At 44.1% G+C, this 21,546-nt stretch overlaps 1 long non-coding RNA gene across 1 annotated transcript; it reads right to left on the bottom strand.

Annotated features, from left to right (window-relative positions):
- Window positions 1-1,323: 1,323 nt before the first annotated feature.
- Window positions 1,324-21,277, bottom strand: LOC120987000. The gene is made up of 4 exons (XR_005775871.1): window positions 21,219-21,277; window positions 19,925-20,024; window positions 5,911-5,913; window positions 1,324-1,337 (listed from the first exon to the last, which is right to left on the bottom strand). It is a non-coding gene; the product is annotated as an uncharacterized LOC120987000 (long non-coding RNA).
- Between the last annotated feature and the right edge of the window lie 269 nt (window positions 21,278-21,546).

Genomic DNA, 21,546 nt, shown 5'->3' with positions numbered 1-21,546 from the left:
ATTTAATTTAAAACATACTAAAATGTCACTAAATAATCTAATATATAACTACATTTATTATGGTATACTTTAAAATGACACTCAAATTATGTGCACTTAAAGAGGACCTTTCACCGATTATTACAATATGAACTAACTATACAGACATGGAGAGCGGCGCCCGGGGATCTCACTGCACTTACTATTATCCCCGGGCGCCGCTCCGTTCTCTTGCTATGTCCTCCGGTATCTCCGTCCCTAAGTTATGGTAGGCGGAGTCTGCCCTTGTTCTGCTCTAGCGCTGGCCAATCGCAGAGCTCACAGCCTGGGAGGTTATTTTCTCCCAGGCTGTGAGCTCTGCAATACGATTGGCCAGCGCTACAGAAGAACAAGGGCAGACTCCGCCTACCATAACTTAGGGAACGGAGATACCGGAGGACATAGCAAGAGAACGGAGCGGCGCCCGGGGATAATAGTAAGTGCAGTGAGATCCCCGGGCGCCGCTCTACATGTCTGTATAGTTAGTTCATAGGGTAAGAATCGGTGAAAGGTCCTCTTTAACTACATACTACACAAAATTCAATAAATGACTCTTATTGTTAATTGATATATTTATTTTTTGTGTTTCATAACAGTAATCAAAAAAATTGCAACAAAAATTGCAAAAATGAAAGAGAGGCAACAGAAAACGGTCATGGAATTCAGAGCCCACATCCGGAAATCCCAGAAAATGCTTCAGGAATTCCATGACCAATATGGAGAGGACCTGAAGGAACTTACAGGCCTGCAGGAAGAACTGCAAAACTTCCCTTAAACTTATTATAATTTTTTTTTTTTTTTATTAAAAAAGTTTTCTTCAGTTATATTGCAGCGTACTCAAGTTGTGTGTAATAGTGTTCCTGGGTGTAGTAGTGCAATAAACACTAACCTGAGACGGCTGACTCTCTGCATAGGCAGGTGATGGTAGAAATTGTTCGTGACGCCAGTGCCAAGTAAACGGTGGCACGCCGTTTGCGGATAGCAGGAATAAATGAGGAACACCGTGAGGTTAAAACAGAACTCCAACTTTGGTAGGTTTCATGGAGACATTTACTGAATCGCAGTTCCTTAGCATACAGTCGATTTTTCAATACGGTTGATGAAGGCAATACAGATTAAGCAAGGTGATTACAGAGTGTTAAACACAGGACTTGCAGTACAGGAGCTTGCACTCTATCTCTGACTGATCCTGGAATATAGCAAATCTTCTCCAAGGCCCAATAACCTAGTTCTGGCTTTATATCCTTGGTTGTAGCTTTAGAGAGTACCTCCTCTGTTATTTTGAATACCTCTTACTTCTCTGCACTTTGCCTCTGTCCCTCTCAGCTTCCTTAGGTTCTAGAAACTTCTGCACAGTGGTCTTCCTGCTTCTGCATATCTATATATTCAGGTGGGGAACCTTCTCCTTGGATTTGGAACCCGGTTACAGGGACTGCAATACCCTCTCCTGGTCTGCAGGCTTCAGGCCTGGACTTGTCTCTGACATAGTCTAATCTCTGGTTAGACTAGACTACAGACTCCAACTCCAACTCTAGACTCTCTTTCCCTTCCCTGACTGGGCCTTATATAAACTAGGGCTCTCTAGCTCCCTCTAATGACTAGAAGCTGGAATGACACCCCTAGCAGGCCTGTACATGCAGTTTCACAGTAACAGGGAAATATATAGCATTACATTACATTTTATAAAACTGACATATACCAACTTCGCATAAATAAGGAGGGACGACAGCACACCAAGTGACACTTTTGTAGTGACGGGCATTACAGTCCCCGTACACTACATAATTGATTCCATACTTATTTTTCTATAAGGTTATGTTTTTGTATAATTTTAACTGCAGTCTTATCAGTAAAGGAGCCTTTAGTCCACGTTCAAAGTCAGCAGGGTTCGGACAGACAACAGCAGTAGGTACATCTTAACAGTGTAGTATAAGGCCTACACATAAATAATTTTTTTCATGACAGCAGCAACAGGTAGTGTTGTATAATGAGGCATATACATAACAAATCAACTTGATCAAGACAGCAGCAGCAGGTAGAGCTAACGTATTCGGAGGGCTACAAGTCACCTTTAAATGTACAGCAGCAGCAGGTATTTATAGTGTTGTATCATGAGGTATATACATAACAAATCAACTTGATCAGGACAGCAGCAACAGGTAGAGCTAACGTTATATTCTGAGGCATACAAGTCAGCTTCATCTGGACAGCAGCAGTAGGTAAAGTTAACATTTTAGGTTGATTAGTAAATTGAAAAATCAACTTTATCAGGACAGCTGACGGTGTTGTATAAGGACTTCACATAGCTACCAAAGGACAAACAACTATCTTGACATAACTCTGTATGATCATGACAGACAGCATCTGCAGCTGGTAGATATTAAAAGTCGAGTATAAAACATAAACATATCTCATCCTAACTCAGGAGGACGGGCAGCAGCAGGTAATGTGGATTTTCAAAAGGCTGAATGCTAACTCGCCGTGATCAGAACAGACAGCATCAGAATCCGCAGTAGGCAAATATTAACAGTGGATTATACAGCCTACACATAACTCTCAATGATCAGGACAATAGAAGCAGTCATTGCTAACGGTGGAGTATAATGACTACATAGTACTCTGAAGTATCAGGCCAAGATCAGCATGCAGTTGGTAAGTTAAAGTAGCATTCTAATTACTACACAAAGTTTGGCATAACTAAGCAGTAATAGAGAGTGTCAGGTTATAATATTGCAGCAGACAAAATTTTGTAACAGATGGGGCTGTGGAAGACCGATTATAAAAGTATTAAAAAAAAAGATTGAACACCCAACTACAGCATGTGTATTCATCGCTTATATATACAATGTTGTCCAACAAAAATAAAATATTTAAAACAAAAAAATTATAACAGTTCATTATTATTAAATGTTCTTGAAAAGGCCAATATAACATTGTACAATAAATCATTTATCTAAAAAAACAACGTAATTTATAATAGAAAATTATTGTTTAACGCACATTAATTAACCTTTGTGTGAACACACTATTACCTTTCAAATGTATTATTGAACAAAGCTTTAGATTACAAAATACAAATCTACATTCAAAATGTATTATATATAGAGTATCAACCAAATTTTAACAAAAAATAAATTGATACTTTTAAAAAAGTATCTTATTATAAAATAAATTATCCAACTATCCATACTGTGATCCAAATATCAACCTCAATAATACAATATTGCATAGTAAAATTGTCTTAAGTTATATTAGTTCCATTATTTTTTATAATTGTAAAGATCAAATGTGTCTGAAAAAATAAATAAATAAACAATTGACGAGTCAACAAAGAAATAACTATCATGAATCTGATATAGTGTCTGTTTGTTTAACTGGACATGTCGGAGCATAGCTTCGTCAATAAAGACATCAACATGTGATGCAATGAGTAGAATCACTCACAAAATGGTGACATGGCTTCAAGATTATTATACTGTCAGCAGTTAATTTTGAAAGTTTACATTCTGGAATTATATTACACTTGCATGTGAAAATAATCATTATATAATTGTCAAGAAGTAAGATTACATATAAACGTATATATCTCTATATACATGTGGCAATAACGCTCCATTAACAAAACCGGATTACCACACGGATGAGTATAACGCCAGTAACACCCAACCATGTAGAGAGGTCAACACGGAAGCCAGGCATCCTTTCCAGGACAACCGACAACACCATGTTAGAACCTAAGTCCGTATTAAAATAATAAATAAAACAAAAACTTTTATTAGGTTTATCAATCAGTCTTGTACAATGTTAAGTGCACAAAACCTTTTGAAAATTGAAGCCCACATGCGGTCCCCACCTTGCTAGAGTAAGAACCACAACATGGACGCCAACAACCCAATTAAAGCAAAATTAAAATTTTTATAATAAAATAAAATAAATTATTTTGGTGAATGAAGCGTAAAACCACATGAATGTATTAAACAAAAACGTTTTTATTCTATCTATATTCCAATCAAATTCTTGACAATATACGATGAATAGTGCACATTCGCAAATATTAAACATGAACACCATTTTATGAAAATAATAATACTCAATACTTGTCATATTACAAGGGCTAATAAGTGGTCCATGCTGGTTCTCCTTTGCATGATCTTGAAAAAAAAAATTCCACAGTTCAATTTGAATAATTTACTATATTTCAGACACATTACTTGGCTGCATTAGGCTAAACAGTAGCAGTGAAATAGTAACGCAACAGTATAAGGCTTACAAATCAAAGGGCCAAACAATTAAGGATAACTACTGAAACTACCATTAAAATAGAAAAATCTGCCTGGAAGAAATCCAGTTAGCCATTCATGATATACCAACTGGGAAGGCACCGGGCCGGGATGGGATTCCGATTGAGGTTTATTCCAGGTACAGTGAAATTCTTAGTCCCCAACTCCTTAGGCTGTACTCTGCGTCATATCGGGGCCATCAGCTACCTGAGACCTTGTATGATGCAACTATTGTTGTTATATTAAAGCCGGATAAGGATCCAACGGCGTGTGGCTCTTACAGGCCGATTTCATTGCTTAATTTAGACTACAAAATTCTGACTAGGCTGTTAGCTTCCCGTTTAAATAAAGTAATTACGTCCATAGTTCATCAGGATCAGGCAGGGTTCATGCCGGGGAGGACCACCTCTGACAATATCAGGAGAGCCCAGGTCATTGCTCAGGTAGGAGTAGCGGAGGGTCGTGAATGGGCTTTGGCGTCACTTGACACGGCCAAGGCCTTTGACTCTGTGGAGTGGCCTTTCCTGTTGCGGATCCTGAGGGAATTTGGGTTTGGGCCGGGGTTCATACGGTGGGTAGAGATTCTGTAACATAGACCTAAGGCAAATATACTAGTGAATGGTACCCTATTGGATTCATTTACTTTGCATAGAGGCACCAGACAGGGCTGCCCCCTTTCCCCCCTCTTGTTTGCGGTGGTAATTGAGCATTTAGCGTTGCGGATCAGACAGGATGGGTCCTTCAAGGGGATTTCTAAGGGAGATAGAGAGGAGAAAATAGGTCTGTACGCAGATGATCTCCTTCTGTTTATGGACGAGCCTGAGCAGACCCTCCCCAGTGCAATTGAGGTAATAGAGAAATTTGGCACATACTCGGGCTTGCTCATAAACTGGACGAAATCAGATATTATGCCTCTTTGGGATCATGGATGGCCGAAGTGTATACATAATTTAGCGGTAGTAGACTAGTTTAAATATCTTGGTATTGTGATCATAAAGGACCCTTGCGTCTCTGTGGCGAGAAATATAGAACCGATGGAATCCGTATTCATTGATAAATTTAAAACATGGAAGGCATTGCCGATTTCAGTGATGGGGAGACTGAATTTAGTAAAAATGATTTTGCTTCCCAAGGGTCTGTATCTCCGGTTGCACGCATGCGCCCCGGTACCAAAGGCCTTTTTTGATAGGCTGCATTCCCTGGTTACGGCTTTTGTGTGGGGCAAAGCTAGGAGTAAGCTTTCACAGAAAGTACTACAGAGGTTTAAGACAAGGGGGGGGAATGGCTTTACCTGATTTTTTTATATATTATCTGGCAGGTCTGTTGAAGTATGTGGCTGCATGGGTTAGACAGGGAGAACTACCAGGATCGGAATATTGGTTCAGGGAATATCTTAATCTTTCTACTCTATGGCCTGTGCTGGAGTCTCCGAGTTTAGTCCCCAGGAGGTTACTTCCTGCTCATAGATTGGCTAACCAAGTATGGAAAGCAGCCAAATTCAATTCGTATGTAGACTTACCAGATGCAACTCCGCTTTGGGATAATCTCATGTTGCCGCATCTGATGGCCTTGGAGGGTGCCGAATCATGGGAAAGATACGGGGTGCTGACACTGGCTGAGTTATATGATGAGGGTGTATTGCGGACTTTGCAGCAACTACAGGAGAAATTCCAGATTCCCCATTCTTTCTTTTTTTTTTTTTTAAATTCTTTATTTCTTATTTTGCAAAAATAACAGCATTATTGCATGTTGAATCACATACTTTAGAAAATAATAGTCGGTTCCATGCCGACTGATATCATGAAGCATAATCCAACAATTCACATACAATTACAACACATAAGTCTGTGTTTGATATTCAGCCTATGGTGACAATAAGGCACCTCGATTCATCAACAAAAACCATGCAAAAGTAAAAAAAAAAGACCATGGAAGATGTAGCCATGGCATGAAAATAAAAGAAAATTCGACAGACAATGACATGTATGAGGAGGGGGGCCACAAGAAAAGGATACAAAAGGAGGAATTGAGGGGGAAAGGATTTAAGGGAGCAGGGGGGGGGGGGGGGGGAAATGAAGTGTACAATAGTGTCCGGTCTAGACTCTCAAGACAGCAAATTCCGATACTCCGCGGAGTCCTGAAAGGTGAACCAAGGAGACCACATAGCAACAAAAGCTCTGTTACCACCTTTCAGAGATGCTGTGAGTTCCTCCATTCTCCGAATCTCTTTAACCTTCTGAATCCACATTCCCACGGAGGGAGGCGAACCAGACTTCCACCTCGCAGGGACACAAGCTCTAGCTGCTATAACCAGATATCGTAGACAAGATCGTTGAAGTAATATCAACGGCAAGTCCGAAAGAAAGAGTAAGAAAAACTCTGGTGTGTTAGGGATTGAAAAGGGAAAAATGGAGGCCAGGGCCTTCTGGACAGCCTCCCAGAAGGGTTTAACTTTGTCACATTGCCAGAAAATATGCAGGAGGGAACCTTGGTAGGCGACGCCGGCGTCACATCTCCAACATAGAGGAGAAGCCAACGGAGACGGGTAGGAACATAATACCACCTCGATAGTAATTTGTAACTGTCCTCCTGATATTTACTTGCAATGGATGATTTAAGAGTAAACTGGAAAATTCTAAGCCACTGGTCGGAGGAAATATCCCTGTGCAAGTCCTGAGCCCATGTTGCTGAGTAAGGTGGGAGATAGTCCGAACCCGGCGTTACCAATGCCTTGTATAATTCTGAGAGAGAGTGCCGATATAGGCCAGAACCTATACATATTTTTTCAAAAGAAGTGAGTGCCCTATCATATCCATGAGTGGATGGAATAGAAGAAAGGAAATGATGTAGCTGCCTTGATCTCCATGGACCTAGAGGACAGGGGTCTGTCAGACCTAATAGTTCAGAGTAAGTGAGCCATCTGCCAGAAGTTCTGAAGAATGGTGCCCTACACCTACCACTCAACCTCCACTGTGCGAACTGACCCCTGAGCAACCCGCTGGGAAGTCCGGATGTCCTAGGATAGGGAACATTGGAGATGGTGCAGGGGAGATTGTAGATATCTGTTGGTACTTACGTAATTGAGCTAAGGTAGGACCTATGAGAGGGTGAGAGGAAAGGTCACTAGGGACCTTCCTATCCGTCCATGGAAGGAGGGCCAAAGGAGTTCGTAATGTGAATTGCTCAATTGAGATCCATTGCTTGAACTGAGTGTGTCGGGACCAATCTACCACACGTTGAAACAGAGGCTGCATAATACTTTCTTAGATCAGGGATCCCCAGGCCCCCCCTTTCCTTCGGCACATGTAATAAGGATCTAGATAGTCTCGAATTTTTCCCTGCCCACAGAAATCTAAAGAGATCCCGATGTACAACAGAGAAGAAACTGGCCGGAATGTGGATAGGAAGGGTCTGAAACAGATACATTAAGCGTGGGAGGACGTTCATTTTGAAAATGGCGCACCTGCCAAACCACGTATATAGGCCTTTGGACCATCTCTTGAGGTCATCTCTGATCCTATTCAAGAGTGGAGTAAAATTCCTGGAGAAAAGCTCACGCAAATCCCTGGGAATCATTGTGCCTGAATATTTAATGGCACCTGTCGCCCAACGGAAAGGCAAGGAACCCGCCAGTTCGGCTTCTAGAGCCGGTGGAATGGAGACATTAAGCACTTCCGATTTCTGGAAGTTAATTTTAAGATTGGACAAGTTATGGAATACTTTGAATTCCTCAATTAGGTTAGGGAGGGCAACTTGAGGATTGGTTATCATGAACAACAGGTCGTCTGCATAGGCTGCTATCTTAAACTCCTTTTCCTTTACCATGAGACCAGAAATGTCCGGGTTATTCCTTATAGTCCTCAGGAGTGGTTCTAGGGTAAGGATAAAAATTAAAGGAGATAAAGGGCAAGCCTGGCGTGTACCATTCCTGATCTCAAAGGGAGGCGAGAGGACACCATTAACCTTTGCGGCTGCCGAGGGAGAGGAGTATAAGGAGCGGATCCACGTCAATAAGGAACCCTCCACACCCACATGGTTTAATACTGCAAATAGCCAAGGCCAACCTACCCTGTCAAAAGCCTTTTCGGCATCTGTGGACAGGAGACATAGATTGGACCGTTGAATTTTGGCTAGATGTACCAGGTTCAAGACCTTTGTGGTGTTGTCTCTCGCCTCCCTTGAGGGAATGAAAGCCACCTGATCTAGGTGAATAAGGTCCGTCAGGTATGGGGTCAGGCGGGTGGCTAAAACTTTTGCGAAGAGCTTAATGTCCACATTAAGTAGAGAAATAGGCCGGTAACTGGCGCAAGCAGTCGGGTCCTTGCCCTCCTTATGGATAACAGTAATGTGTGCATGAGACATGTCTTTAGGGAGAGGCACTCCTGAGCTTAATTTATTAAAGGCATTGGTAAGGGGAGAATGCAGGAGGTGAAGGAATCTCTTATAATATGAGGCTGGTAGGCCATCTGGGCCTGGGGCCTTACTAGGTTGCATTGATTTCAGGGCCTCCCCAATCTCATCAGCTGTAAACGGACTGTTCAAACTCTCAATGGCCTCACTCGGTTATTTCGGTAAACCTGACTTATCCAAATAGGAGCTCATGGCAGAATTCAAGATCTGACTACATTGACTGGGTTGAGGAAGATTGTATAGGTTCTGATAAAATTGATAAAAAGCTTCCCCATTCTTTCTTTTATAGATACCTTCAATTACGGCACGCCCTGAATGCTCAATTCAGGTGGACGAATCGAAGTATTTCTAAATATCCTTTGATAGGGGTGCTGAGATGACAGGGACCTAAGGGCATTATTTCAATACTGTATACACATTTACTGGGCGATCGCATGATTCTTCAACCATTGGAGGTAGAAGCGAAATTGAAGGCTAATATTCCAAATCTTGAGGCTGAAGACTGGGAGGAGGCTATGTTGGTACCTACTAAGGTCTCCCCATCGGTAAATAATAAACTGACACAATTGTTCATATTGCATAGGAGCTATTAGTCACCTCTTAGATTGTATAAAATGGGGATAATGCACAGCAGCAGGTGTCATAGATGTCAAGAGGAGAGTGCTGATTTCTGGTATTTGATTTTTGGGATGCAGATACCTACAAGCTTTTTGGGGTAAAATTGTAGAAATTCTCTCCACAATGTTGCCTGTTTCGATAGAATTCAGCCCTAAAATATGTATCCTGGGGATATTAGAGGAGGAACAGTGGACACATCATCAGAGAATATTCTTGGGGGAGGCTCTTTTCTTAGCTAGGAAGGCGGTGGCGCTGAGGTGGATGGCGGAAAGACTTCCCACGGTAGGCCAATGGAAGACCTTGATGAATCATGCAATGAGTATGGAGGAAGTGGTATATATTCATAGAAAGTGCCCAAGTAAATTTCAGAAAGTGTGGGGAGAGTGGAGCTCTTCACTTCATTCCTTACAATCTAGGCATTTGCATTCTGTGTCGGAGGACCCCACTGCGTTGGGTGTTTGAATACTAGAACGTAAATATATAGTACCTCAGATGCCAAGTTGTGGTAATGTCCCCGATAATTACCTGACGCACTATGTATCATGACTGTACAGGGAGTGCAGAATTATTAGGCAAGTTGTATTTTGGAGGATTAATTTTATTATTGAACAACAACCATGTTCTCAATGAACCCAAAAAACTCATTAATATCAAAGCTGAATATTTTTGGAAGTAGTTTTTAGTTTGTTTTTAGTTTTAGCTATTTTAGGGGGATATCTGTGTGTGCAGGTGACTATTACTGTGCATAATTATTAGGCAACTTAACAAAAAACAAATATATACCCATTTCAATTATTTATTTTTACCAGTGAAACCAATATAACATCTCAACATTCACAAATATACATTTCTGACATTCAAAAACAAAACAAAAACAAATCAGTGACCAATATAGCCACCTTTCTTTGAAAGGACACTCAAAAGCCTGCCATCCATGGATTCTGTCAGTGTTTTGATCTGTTCACCATCAACATTGCGTGCAGCAGCAACCACAGCCTCCCAGGCACTGTTCAGAGAGGTGTACTGTTTTCCCTCCTTGTAAATCTCACATTTGATGATGGACCACAGGTTCTCAATAGGGTTCAGATCAGGGGAACAAGGAGGCCATGTCATTAGATTTTCTTCTTTTATACCCTTTCTTGCCAGCCACACTGTGGAGTACTTGGACGCGTGTGATGGAGCATTGTCCTGCATGAAAATCATGTTTTTCTTGAAGGATGCAGACTTCTTCCTGTACCACTGCTTGAAGAAGGTGTCTTCCAGAAACTGGCAGTAGGACTGGGAGTTGAGCTTGACTCCATCCTCAACCCGAAAAGGCCCCACAAGCTCATCTTTGATGATACCAGCCCAAACCAGTACTCTACCTCCACCTTGCTGGCGTCTGAGTCGGACTGGAGCTCTCTGCCCTTTACCAATCCAGCCACGGGCCCATCCATCTGGCCCATCAAGACTCACTCTCATTTCATCAGTCCATAAAACCTTCAAAAAATCAGTCTTGAGATATTTCTTGGCCCACTCTTGACGTTGCAGCTTGTGTGTCTTGTTCAGTGGTGGTCGTCTTTCAGCCTTTCTTACCTTGGCCATGTCTCTGAGTATTGCACACCTTGTGCTTTTGTGCACTCCAATGATGTTGCAGCTCTGAAATATGGCCAAACTGGTGGCAAGTGGCATCTTGGCAGCTGCACGCTTGACTTTTCTCAGTTCATGGGCAGTTATTTTTCGCCTTGGTTTTTCCACACGCTTCTTGCAACCCTGTTGACTATTTTGAATGAAACGCTTGATTGTTCGATGATCACGCTTCAGAAGCTTTGCAATTTTAAGAGTGCTGCATCCCTCTGCAAGATATCTCACAATTTTTGACTTTTCTGAGCCTGTCAAGTCCTTCTTTTGACCAATTTTGCCAAACGAAAGGAAGTTGCCTAATAATTATGCACACCTGATATAGGGTGTTGATGTCATTAGACCACACCCCTTCTCATTACAGAGATGCACATCACCTAATATGCTTAATTGGTAGTAGGCTAGTAAAAGGTCTACATTATTTTCGCCTAATCCTGCAGGATAGGCAGCATCATAATTTAATGATAAAATTGAAGAATAAAGAGTAATTATAACTACATGTTCAGGATAGACAGATGCAGCATCAACAAGATGGAAGTTTGAAATGGTTGAGCATAAGGTCTAAACATAACTTGGCACAACTCAGTAGGAAATGCATAATCAATATTTAAATATAATGATGTAGTGTAAGGACTAAACCAAAATCAGCCTGATCAGCAAATTCAATAGCAGCATCAACAGGATGGAAGATGGAAAATGTCTAGTAAAAGGCCTAAACATAGCTCTGAATAACTTATCAGGACAGACAGCATCACGTTCAAAGTTGGCAGCAGCAATGTGTACTGAGGAATGGGAAATCAACAGGCCATGGTAAGCCCATAAATGAAATAAGACATTTTAGACAGCATCACGTTCAAAGTTGGCAGCAGCAATGTGTACTGCGGAATGGGAAATCAACAGGCCATGGTAAGCCCATAAATGAAATATGACATGTCAGTCAGCAGCAGGTTCAAAGTTGGCAGCAGCAATGTGTACTGCGGAATGTGGAATCAACAGGCCATGGTAAGCCCATAAATGAAATAAGACATTTTAGACAGCATCACGTTCAAAGTTGGCAGCAGCAATGTGTACTGCGGAATGGGAAATCAACAGGCCATGGTAAGCCCATAAATGAAATATGACATGTCAGTCAGCAGCAGGTTCTAAGTTGGCAGCAGCAATGTGTACTGCTTAATGGGAAATCAACAGGCCATGGTAAGCCCATAAATGAAATAAGACATTTTAGACAGCATCACGTTCAAAGTTGTCAGCAGCAATGTGTACTGCGGAATGGGAAATCAACAGGCCATGGTAAGCCCATAAATGAAATATGACATGTCAGTCAGCAGCAGGTTCTAAGTTGGCAGCAGCAATGTGTACTGCTTAATGGGAAATCAACAGGCCATGGTAAGCCCATAAATGAAATAAGACATTTTAGACAGCATCACGTTCAAAGTTGGCAGCAGCAATGTGTACTGCGGAATGGGAAATCAACAGGCCATGGTAAGCCCATAAATGAAATATGACATGTCAGTCAGCAGCAGGTTCAAAGTTGGCAGCAGCAATGTGTACTGCGGAATGTGAAATCAACAGGCCATGTGGTAAGCCCATAAATGAAATATGACATGTCAGTCAGCATCACGTTCAAAGTTGGCAGCAGCAATGTGTACTGCGGAATGGGAAATGAACAGGCCATGGTAAGCCCATAAATGAAATATGACATGTCAGTCAGCAGCAGGTTCAAAGTTGGCAGCATCAATGTGTACTGCGGAATGGGAAATCAACAGGCCATGGTAAGCCCATAAATGAAATATGACATGTCAGTCAGCAGCAGGTTCAAAGTTGGCAGCAGTAATGTGTACTGCGGAATGTGGAATCAACAGGCCATGGTAAGCCCATAAATGAAATAAGACATTTTAGACAGCATCACGTTCAAAGTTGTCAGCAGCAATGTGTACTGCGGAATGGGAAATCAACAGGCCATGGTAAGCCCATAAATGAAATATGACATTTTAGACAGCATCACGTTCAAAGTTGTCAGCAGCAATGTGTACTGCGGAATGGGAAATCAACAGGCCATGGTAAGCCCATAAATGAAATATGACATGTCAGTCAGCAGCAGGTTCTAAGTTGGCAGCAGCAATGTGTACTGCTTAATGGGAAATCAACAGGCCATGGTAAGCCCATAAATGAAATAAGACATTTTAGACAGCATCACGTTCAAAGTTGGCAGCAGCAATGTGTACTGCGGAATGGGAAATCAACAGGCCATGGTAAGCCCATAAATGAAATATGACATGTCAGTCAGCAGCAGGTTCAAAGTTGGCAGCAGCAATGTGTACTGCGGAATGTGAAATCAACAGGCCATGTGGTAAGCCCATAAATGAAATATGACATGTCAGTCAGCATCACGTTCAAAGTTGGCAGCAGCAATGTGTACTGCGGAATGGGAAATGAACAGGCCATGGTAAGCCCATAAATGAAATATGACATGTCAGTCAGCAGCAGGTTCAAAGTTGGCAGCATCAATGTGTACTGCGGAATGGGAAATCAACAGGCCATGGTAAGCCCATAAATGAAATATGACATGTCAGTCAGCAGCAGGTTCAAAGTTGGCAGCAGCAATGTGTACTGCGGAATGTGGAATCAACAGGCAATGGTAAGCCCATAAATGAAATAAGACATTTTAGACAGCATCACGTTCAAAGTTGTCAGCAGCAATGTGTACTGCGGAATGGGAAATCAACAGGCCATGGTAAGCCCATAAATGAAAAAGGACATTTTAGACAGCATCACGTTCAAAGTTGTCAGCAGCAATGTGTACTGCGGAATGGGAAATCAACAGGCCATGGTAAGCCCATAAATGAAATATGACATGTCAGTCAGCAGCAGGTTCTAAGTTGGCAGCAGCAATGTGTACTGCTTAATGGGAAATCAACAGGCCATGGTAAGCCCATAAATGAAATAAGACATTTTAGACAGCATCACGTTCAAAGTTGGCAGCAGCAATGTGTACTGCGGAATGGGAAATCAACAGGCCATGGTAAGCCCATAAATGAAATATGACATGTCAGTCAGCAGCAGGTTCTAAGTTGGCAGCAGCAATGTGTACTGCTTAATGGGAAATCAACAGGCCATGGTAAGCCCATAAATGAAATAAGACATTTTAGACAGCATCACGTTCAAAGTTGGCAGCAGCAATGTGTACTGCGGAATGGGAAATCAACAGGCCATGGTAAGCCCATAAATGAAATATGACATGTCAGTCAGCAGCAGGTTCAAAGTTGGCAGCAGCAATGTGTACTGCGGAATGTGAAATCAACAGGCCATGTGGTAAGCCCATAAATGAAATATGACATGTCAGTCAGCATCACGTTCAAAGTTGGCAGCAGCAATGTGTACTGCGGAATGGGAAATGAACAGGCCATGGTAAGCCCATAAATGAAATATGACATGTCAGTCAGCAGCAGGTTCAAAGTTGGCAGCATCAATGTGTACTGCGGAATGGGAAATCAACAGGCCATGGTAAGCCCATAAATGAAATATGACATGTCAGTCAGCAGCAGGTTCTAAGTTGGCAGCAGCAATGTGTACTGCTTAATGGGAAATCAACAGGCCATGGTAAGCCCATAAATGAAATAAGACATTTTAGACAGCATCACGTTCAAAGTTGGCAGCAGCAATGTGTACTGCGGAATGGGAAATCAACAGGCCATGGTAAGCCCATAAATGAAATATGACATGTCAGTCAGCAGCAGGTTCAAAGTTGGCAGCAGCAATGTGTACTGCTTAATGGGAAATCAACAGGCCATGGTAAGCCCATAAATGAAATAAGACATTTTAGACAGCATCACGTTCAAAGTTGGCAGCAGCAATGTGTACTGCGGAATGGGAAATCAACAGGCCATGGTAAGCCCATAAATGAAATATGACATGTCAGTCAGCAGCAGGTTCAAAGTTGGCAGCAGCAATGTGTACTGCGGAATGTGGAATCAACAGGCCATGGTAAGCCCATAAATGAAATAAGACATTTTAGACAGCATCACGTTCAAAGTTGGTAGCAGCAATGTGTACTGCGGAATGGGAAATCAACAGGCCATGGTAAGCCCATAAATGAAATATGACATGTCAGGCAGCAGCAGGTTCTAAGTTGGCAGCAGCAATGTGTACTGCTTAATGGGAAATCAACAGGCCATGGTAAGCCCATAAATGAAATAAGACATTTTAGACAGCATCACGTTCAAAGTTGTCAGCAGCAATGTGTACTGCGGAATGGGAAATCAACAGGCCATGGTAAGCCCATAAATGAAATATGACATGTCAGTCAGCAGCAGGTTCAAAGTTGGCAGCAGCAATGTGTACTGCTTAATGGGAAATCAACAGGCCATGGTAAGCCCATAAATGAAATAAGACATTTTAGACAGCATCACGTTCAAAGTTGGCAGCAGCAATGTGTACTGCGGAATGGGAAATCAACAGGCCATGGTAAGCCCATAAATGAAATATGACATGTCAGTCAGCAGCAGGTTCAAAGTTGGCAGCAGCAATGTGTACTGCTTAATGGGAAATCAACAGGCCATGGTAAGCCCATAAATTAAATAAGACATCTGGCGTGTAGGAATCATCACACGGTTAGGCTGGCTGTGTAGCCGCAGTGTTCTGATACTGACTCAATATGCTTTAAAGAATAAATTGTTGACTACCGATGCATGCGGCGTGTCTATTTAATTTAGTTTTTGGATTGGTAACAATCAATTTAAGTCAAATTACATAATGAAAATTAATTAATCTAATAATATATCAATATATCATTTAAAAAAAACGAAGTTTTGGAGGGAGAGACAAGGAGAGGGATGGACAAGGGACCCTTCAACGGCCTGAACCGACAGCGGGGGACAAGAAGTCACTGCCGATCCAGGACTCGTTCATTTTAATGAATGTAAGTCTGTCCACTGACTCTGTGGACAGACGGGTCCGCTTGTCCGTGACCACCCCACCTGCCGCGCTAAATGTCCGCTCAGACAGTACGCTGGAGGGGGGGCAAGATAGTAACTCCAGCGCATACTGAGCGAGCTCGCGGCAGGTGTCCAGCCTGGCAACCCAGTACTCCATGGGGTCGTCGGTGCTCATGCTGTCGGAAGCACCAACGGACCCCATGTAGTCTGCCACCATGCGGGCCAGCCGCTGGTGGTGACTGCTGCTGCTGCTGCTGCTGCTACTGGGTCGCGCAGACTGGTAGAACGACCGCATCTCACCCATAAGGTCACCTGCTCGGCTGGTGCTGCTGGGGCCAGCCACCTGCTGGGTGAGATGGGCGGGGAGAACTGGAGCGTGAGGCCGAGGGTTGGCCTGCTCCAGCCGCTTGATCAGACAGGCCCGCAGTTGATCCATCCGGGCCTGTCTACGGCAGGCTGGAATGAACTGCTCCAGTTTCCCCTTGCAGCGAGGGTCTAAAAGGGTGGCCAACCAATAATCTTCCCTCTCCTTGATTCTCTTGATCCGGGGGTCCCTCCGGAGGCATCGCAGCATGTGGGCAGCCATAGGGAAGAGGACAGCCCGCTGTGACTCTTCATGGATGCCCAGGACCATGACCTCTTGGTCCTCCTGCTGCTGTTGCTGATGCTCCCGGTCGGAGCTGCCCCACCCCCGGACTAACGGTGCCCCCAACACCGTCTCTCCCTCCTGACCAGGCCCAGACTCCTGGACTTCCACATCATCATTGTCCTCCTCCTCCTCCTCGTCCTGGTGAAGCATTGCCTCCTCTTGCTCCACCAAGGCACTCTCCCCAGCCTCGAGCAGGCGATCTAGTGTCCTGTCCAGCAGGAACACTATGGGGAGCACGTCATTGAGGCCGACATGCTCCCCGCTGACCATCTTGGTCGCCTGCTCAAATGGGGCCAACACGTGGCAGACCTGCTGTATCTGCCCCCACTCCACATTAGTGATGTATGGGAGTGGGTTGGTTGGCCCTGGAGTGCCTTGGTCCAGCAGGTATTCCCTCACCGCCCTTCGCTGCTCCCACAACCTCTCCAGCATGTGGAGGGTGGAGTTCCACCGCGTCACGCTGTCGACAATCAGCCTGTGAGGTGGCAGGCTGTTGTCCCGCTGCAGTCTGGACAGGGACGCGGCAGCAGTTGGGGAGCGTCTAAAGTGGCTGGCAATCCTCCGTACCCTTAGCACAATGTCACTTAACCCTTCGTATGTTCTGAGGAACTTCTGCACAACTAGGTTGAGGACATGTGTCATGCAGGGTACGTGGGTAAGACTGCCAGCATGGAGGGCGGCGAGGAGGTTGCTGCCGTTGTCACAGACAACCATACCTGCCTGGAGCCTTCGGGGTGTCAGCCACTTCTGGACCTGAGCCTGTAGTGCGGCCAGAACATCAGGTCCAGTGTGTCTCCGTTCCCCTAAGCTCACAAGCTGGAGCACGGCCTGGCAGCGGACGTGCACCACACTTGCGTAGCTTCGGGGACGCTTGCTGGGGGGCTCAGCAGCAGTGGAGACAGTGGCTTGTGAGGGGAGAGCAGCAGTTCTCCCCTGGACACCCCGGGGCGGCACCACAAAGTCTGATGCCGCCGTTCCCTCCCCGGCGCCTCGGAGGGAAACCCAATGGGCAGTAAAACTGATATAGCGTCCCTGCCCATGCCTGCTGGTCCAAGCATCCATTGTCAGATGCACCCTGTCACTGACAGCATGATCCAGCGACAGGGATACATTCTGCACAATGTGCTGGTGTAGGGCAGGGACGCCAGTCCTGGCAAAGAAATGGCGGCTGGGGACACGCCATCTGGGTTGTGCCTGCTCCAACATCTGCCGGAATGGATTGCTGTCCACAAGATTGAAGGGCAGCAGATGTTGGGCGATAACCCTTGCCAGGAGCCCATTGAGTGAACGCACGCGTCGGTCCCCGGGGGCATAGGGCGCGGTGCGTTCCAAAAGGTCAGCAACCGTGGGCTGGCGCTGGACGGCAGTGGAGGGCATAGAGGAGGGTGCGGTGGAGGCAGAGGTCTGGATGCCAGTACCTCTAGGAGAGGGAGCGGGGGAGTGGGAACGCCTTGTTGGAAGTGGTTGGGGTGGCTGCAGAACAGTGGCAGGAGCTGCTGTCCCCTGCGCACTGCTGGTGGCGCCACTGCTGTGACCACCCCGCATCTGTTCCCACTCCCGCCAGTGGTTGACTCTCAGGTGCTGGGTGAGGGCAGTGGTACCCAGCCGAGCCGCAGACCTCCCTCTCCTCACCCTGGCATGGCACAGATTACAAATGCCAATTGTGGCATCATCTGGTGCCAGGGTGAAATAAGCCCAAACAGGCGACTTACGCACCACCCTCCTGTCAGATGGGGCGGTGCTGACTTGCGCCTGCTCGGGCTCGGTGCGGACAGGTGGAGGTGGCTGCTGCTGCCTCCTCCTACTGCCATTACCAGTGGAGCCCCTGACTCTGGGCTCACTGGCAACCTGTCGCACCATTTGCCTCTGGTGCCTACCTTCCTCCTCATCATTGCTGCTGATGCCTGACAAGGGAGGTGGCACCCATTCTCGATCACCCTCCTCTTCGTCCCCCGATATGTCAGACACCGGGCCAACCAGTGGTGGACTGAGGCGAACAGCAGACGTGGGGCCCCTGATCTGGCTCCTCTGTCCCCTCGCTGACACCTGGGTCTGATTAGGTGTGGGGTTTTGCTGGCTGAAACCGCCCGCACCTGTTGGAAGGGATGTCACTGGGGTACATACAGGTGGTACCCCCTCCATCTCCTCCTCCATCCCTTCCATAAGGTCCTGACCCTCAGGACTGAACTGCAAATCAGCCTCCTGCATTACCTCCCCCAAGATGTCCCTCTCACTGTCGCTGTCAAACAGGAGCAGAGACGATTCTTGGGGGCTGGGGGTTGGTCCTGCAGGAGACGAAGTGCAGCTGCTGCTCGGAGCCGGGGCAGAGGACTCTGTGGCACTGCCTTGTGCCACGAGAGACATAACTTCCTCGGCATCCTGTGAGGTAATTCTCCTGCTGCCAGTCCCAAAATATTCACGAATAAGGCGGACGCCCCTGACACCTGCGTCCGCACCTCGGTGGGTAGAGGAGCGGCCCCGTGCTGGCAGCTGTCCAGCACTGGGACCAACTACTCTCCTACCCCTGCTGCTTGTTCGTGAAGACCTCATAATTTTTTTTTTTTTAATTTATAGAAAAATTAAATAATATAATTTGATTTTGGGAATAAGTTTATTGGGATGGGGACTGTCGTACAATAAAGAAAACAACGCGGACAATACACCGAATAACAAGTAAAAGAAAAACACTAAAACGAATAAAATTTTTTTTGTCTTTTTTTTTTTTAACTAACAAAGGACGTAGACACTGACACGACACAAACTAAACAGTAATAAAGGAAAACTAATAAACTACACTAAAGGACGTAGACACTGACACGACACAAACTAAACAGTAATAAAGGAAAACTAAAGCCTACACTATAACTAACCTACACCCTTCACTAGAAACTATCACCTAACTAATATATTCACTAACCTAAATTATTATATTTCTCCTAACTAGGCCCTACACTGCACTCTGCACTAGAAACTATCAGCTAACTATTCACTAACCAAAATTATTATATTTCTCCTAACTAGGCCCTACACTGCACCCTGCACTAGAAACTATCAGCTACACTAATCTATTCACTAACCTAAATAAATTATTATTTTTCTCCTAACTCTGTACCCTAATCTTTAACCTATCAGCTACACTAACCTACCCTATCTAATACTATCAGATTAAACAATTCGATTTGTAATTTGCTTTTAAAAAAGCAAAGCACTGCACAGTTCCAAGCTCCTCTCTCAATCACCACCACATGAAACTGCACAAAATGGATGCCGTGACAAAATCTTATATAGTAATGGGGTGGGCAACTTTCTGATTGGTTGCTAGGGATGTTGCTAACCTGTTGGACTCCTTCTTATTGGCCCACAATCTAAAATGAGGGAGGGATTAGTGTCCTCACGAAGAGCCGATATTCGCATGTGCGCTAATAAAATCGCATTACGAATATTCGCGCCTCAATCACTTTCTCGGCAATGTGACTAAGATCTGAGCTTTTGGACCTTTGGGAAACAATCGAGATACAGTGGGGGGTGATGAAAGTAGTTGACAGAGTACAGATGAATGTAATCTGTACTGTGGAAACTAAAATAAAAAATACGAATATTCGTAAGTCGAAATTTTCGAAGTTCTAAATATTCGCGAATATGGTGCTATACTATATGAATGCACAGGCCTTTGCCTTTCTGTTCTGGGGACAAGTGCTGATATTCGCCTGTGCGCTAATATTATCGCTTTAGGAAGATTCGCAACTCAATTCACTAAAGTATGAATGCAAAGCCCTTTGCCTCTGTTCTGGGACAAGTGCAGATATTCGCCTATGCGCTAATATAATCGCCTTACGAAGATTCGCAACTTTATCACTTTCTCGGCAATGTGACTAAGTTCTGAGCTTTTGGACCTTTGGGAAACAATCGAGATACAGTGGGGGGTGATGAAAGTAGTTGACAGAGTACAGATGAATGTAATCTGTACTGTGGAAACTAAAATAAAAAATACGAATATTCGTAAGTCGAAATTTTCGAAGTTCTAAATATTCGCGAATATGGTGCTATACTATATGAATGCACAGGCCTTTGCCTTTCTGTTCTGGGGACAAGTGCTGATATTCGCCTGTGCGCTAATATTATCGCTTTAGGAAGATTCGCAACTCAATTCACTAAAGTATGAATGCAAAGCCCTTTGCCTCTGTTCTGGGACAAGTGCAGATATTCGCCTATGCGCTAATATAATCGCCTTACGAAGATTCGCAACTTTATCACTTTCTCGGCAATGTGACTAAGTTCTGAGCTTTTGGACCTTTGGGAAACAATCGAGATACAGTGGGGGGTGATGAAAGTAGTTGACAGAGTACAGATGAATGTAATCTGTACTGTGGAAACTAAAATAAAAAATACGAATATTCGTAAGTCGAAATTTTCGAAGTTCTAAATATTCGCGAATATGGTGCTATACTATATGAATGCAAAGGCCTTTGCCTTTCTGTTCTGGGGACAAGTGCTGATATTCGCCTGTGCGCTAATATTATCGCTTTAGGAAGATTCGCAACTCAATTCACTAAAGTATGAATGCAAAGCCCTTTGCCTCTGTTCTGGGACAAGTGCAGATATTCGCCTATGCGCTAATATAATCGCCTTACGAAGATTCGCAACTTTATCACTTTCTCGGCAATGTGACTAAGTTCTGAGCTTTTGGACCTTTGGGAAACAATCAATTATATGTGTACTGTAATTTTGTTAAAAAAAAAAAAACGAATATTCGTTTTTACGAATATATAGCACTATATTCGAAATATTCGCGAAATCTCGAAATTGCGATATTCGTTAAAAAAATTCGCTTTTCGAATATTCGCGCTCAACACTACCTATAACTAGGGGAAAACAGTTAAATGAGAGAAAGGAGGGCAGTGTAGACTGACAAACAAAACATATAGCGACCTATAATTGAACAATTTTACTGTAACTATAGGTATGATGCTCAGGAATAGATGATAAGTCCCAAGTCAATTAGAAAAAATGTCCCGAC

The sequence above is a fragment of the Bufo bufo genome, chromosome 1 (assembly GCF_905171765.1).
Source record: "Bufo bufo chromosome 1, aBufBuf1.1, whole genome shotgun sequence".
NCBI lineage: Eukaryota > Metazoa > Chordata > Amphibia > Anura > Bufonidae > Bufo > Bufo bufo.
This window is presented reverse-complemented; position numbering and strand designations above follow the sequence as displayed.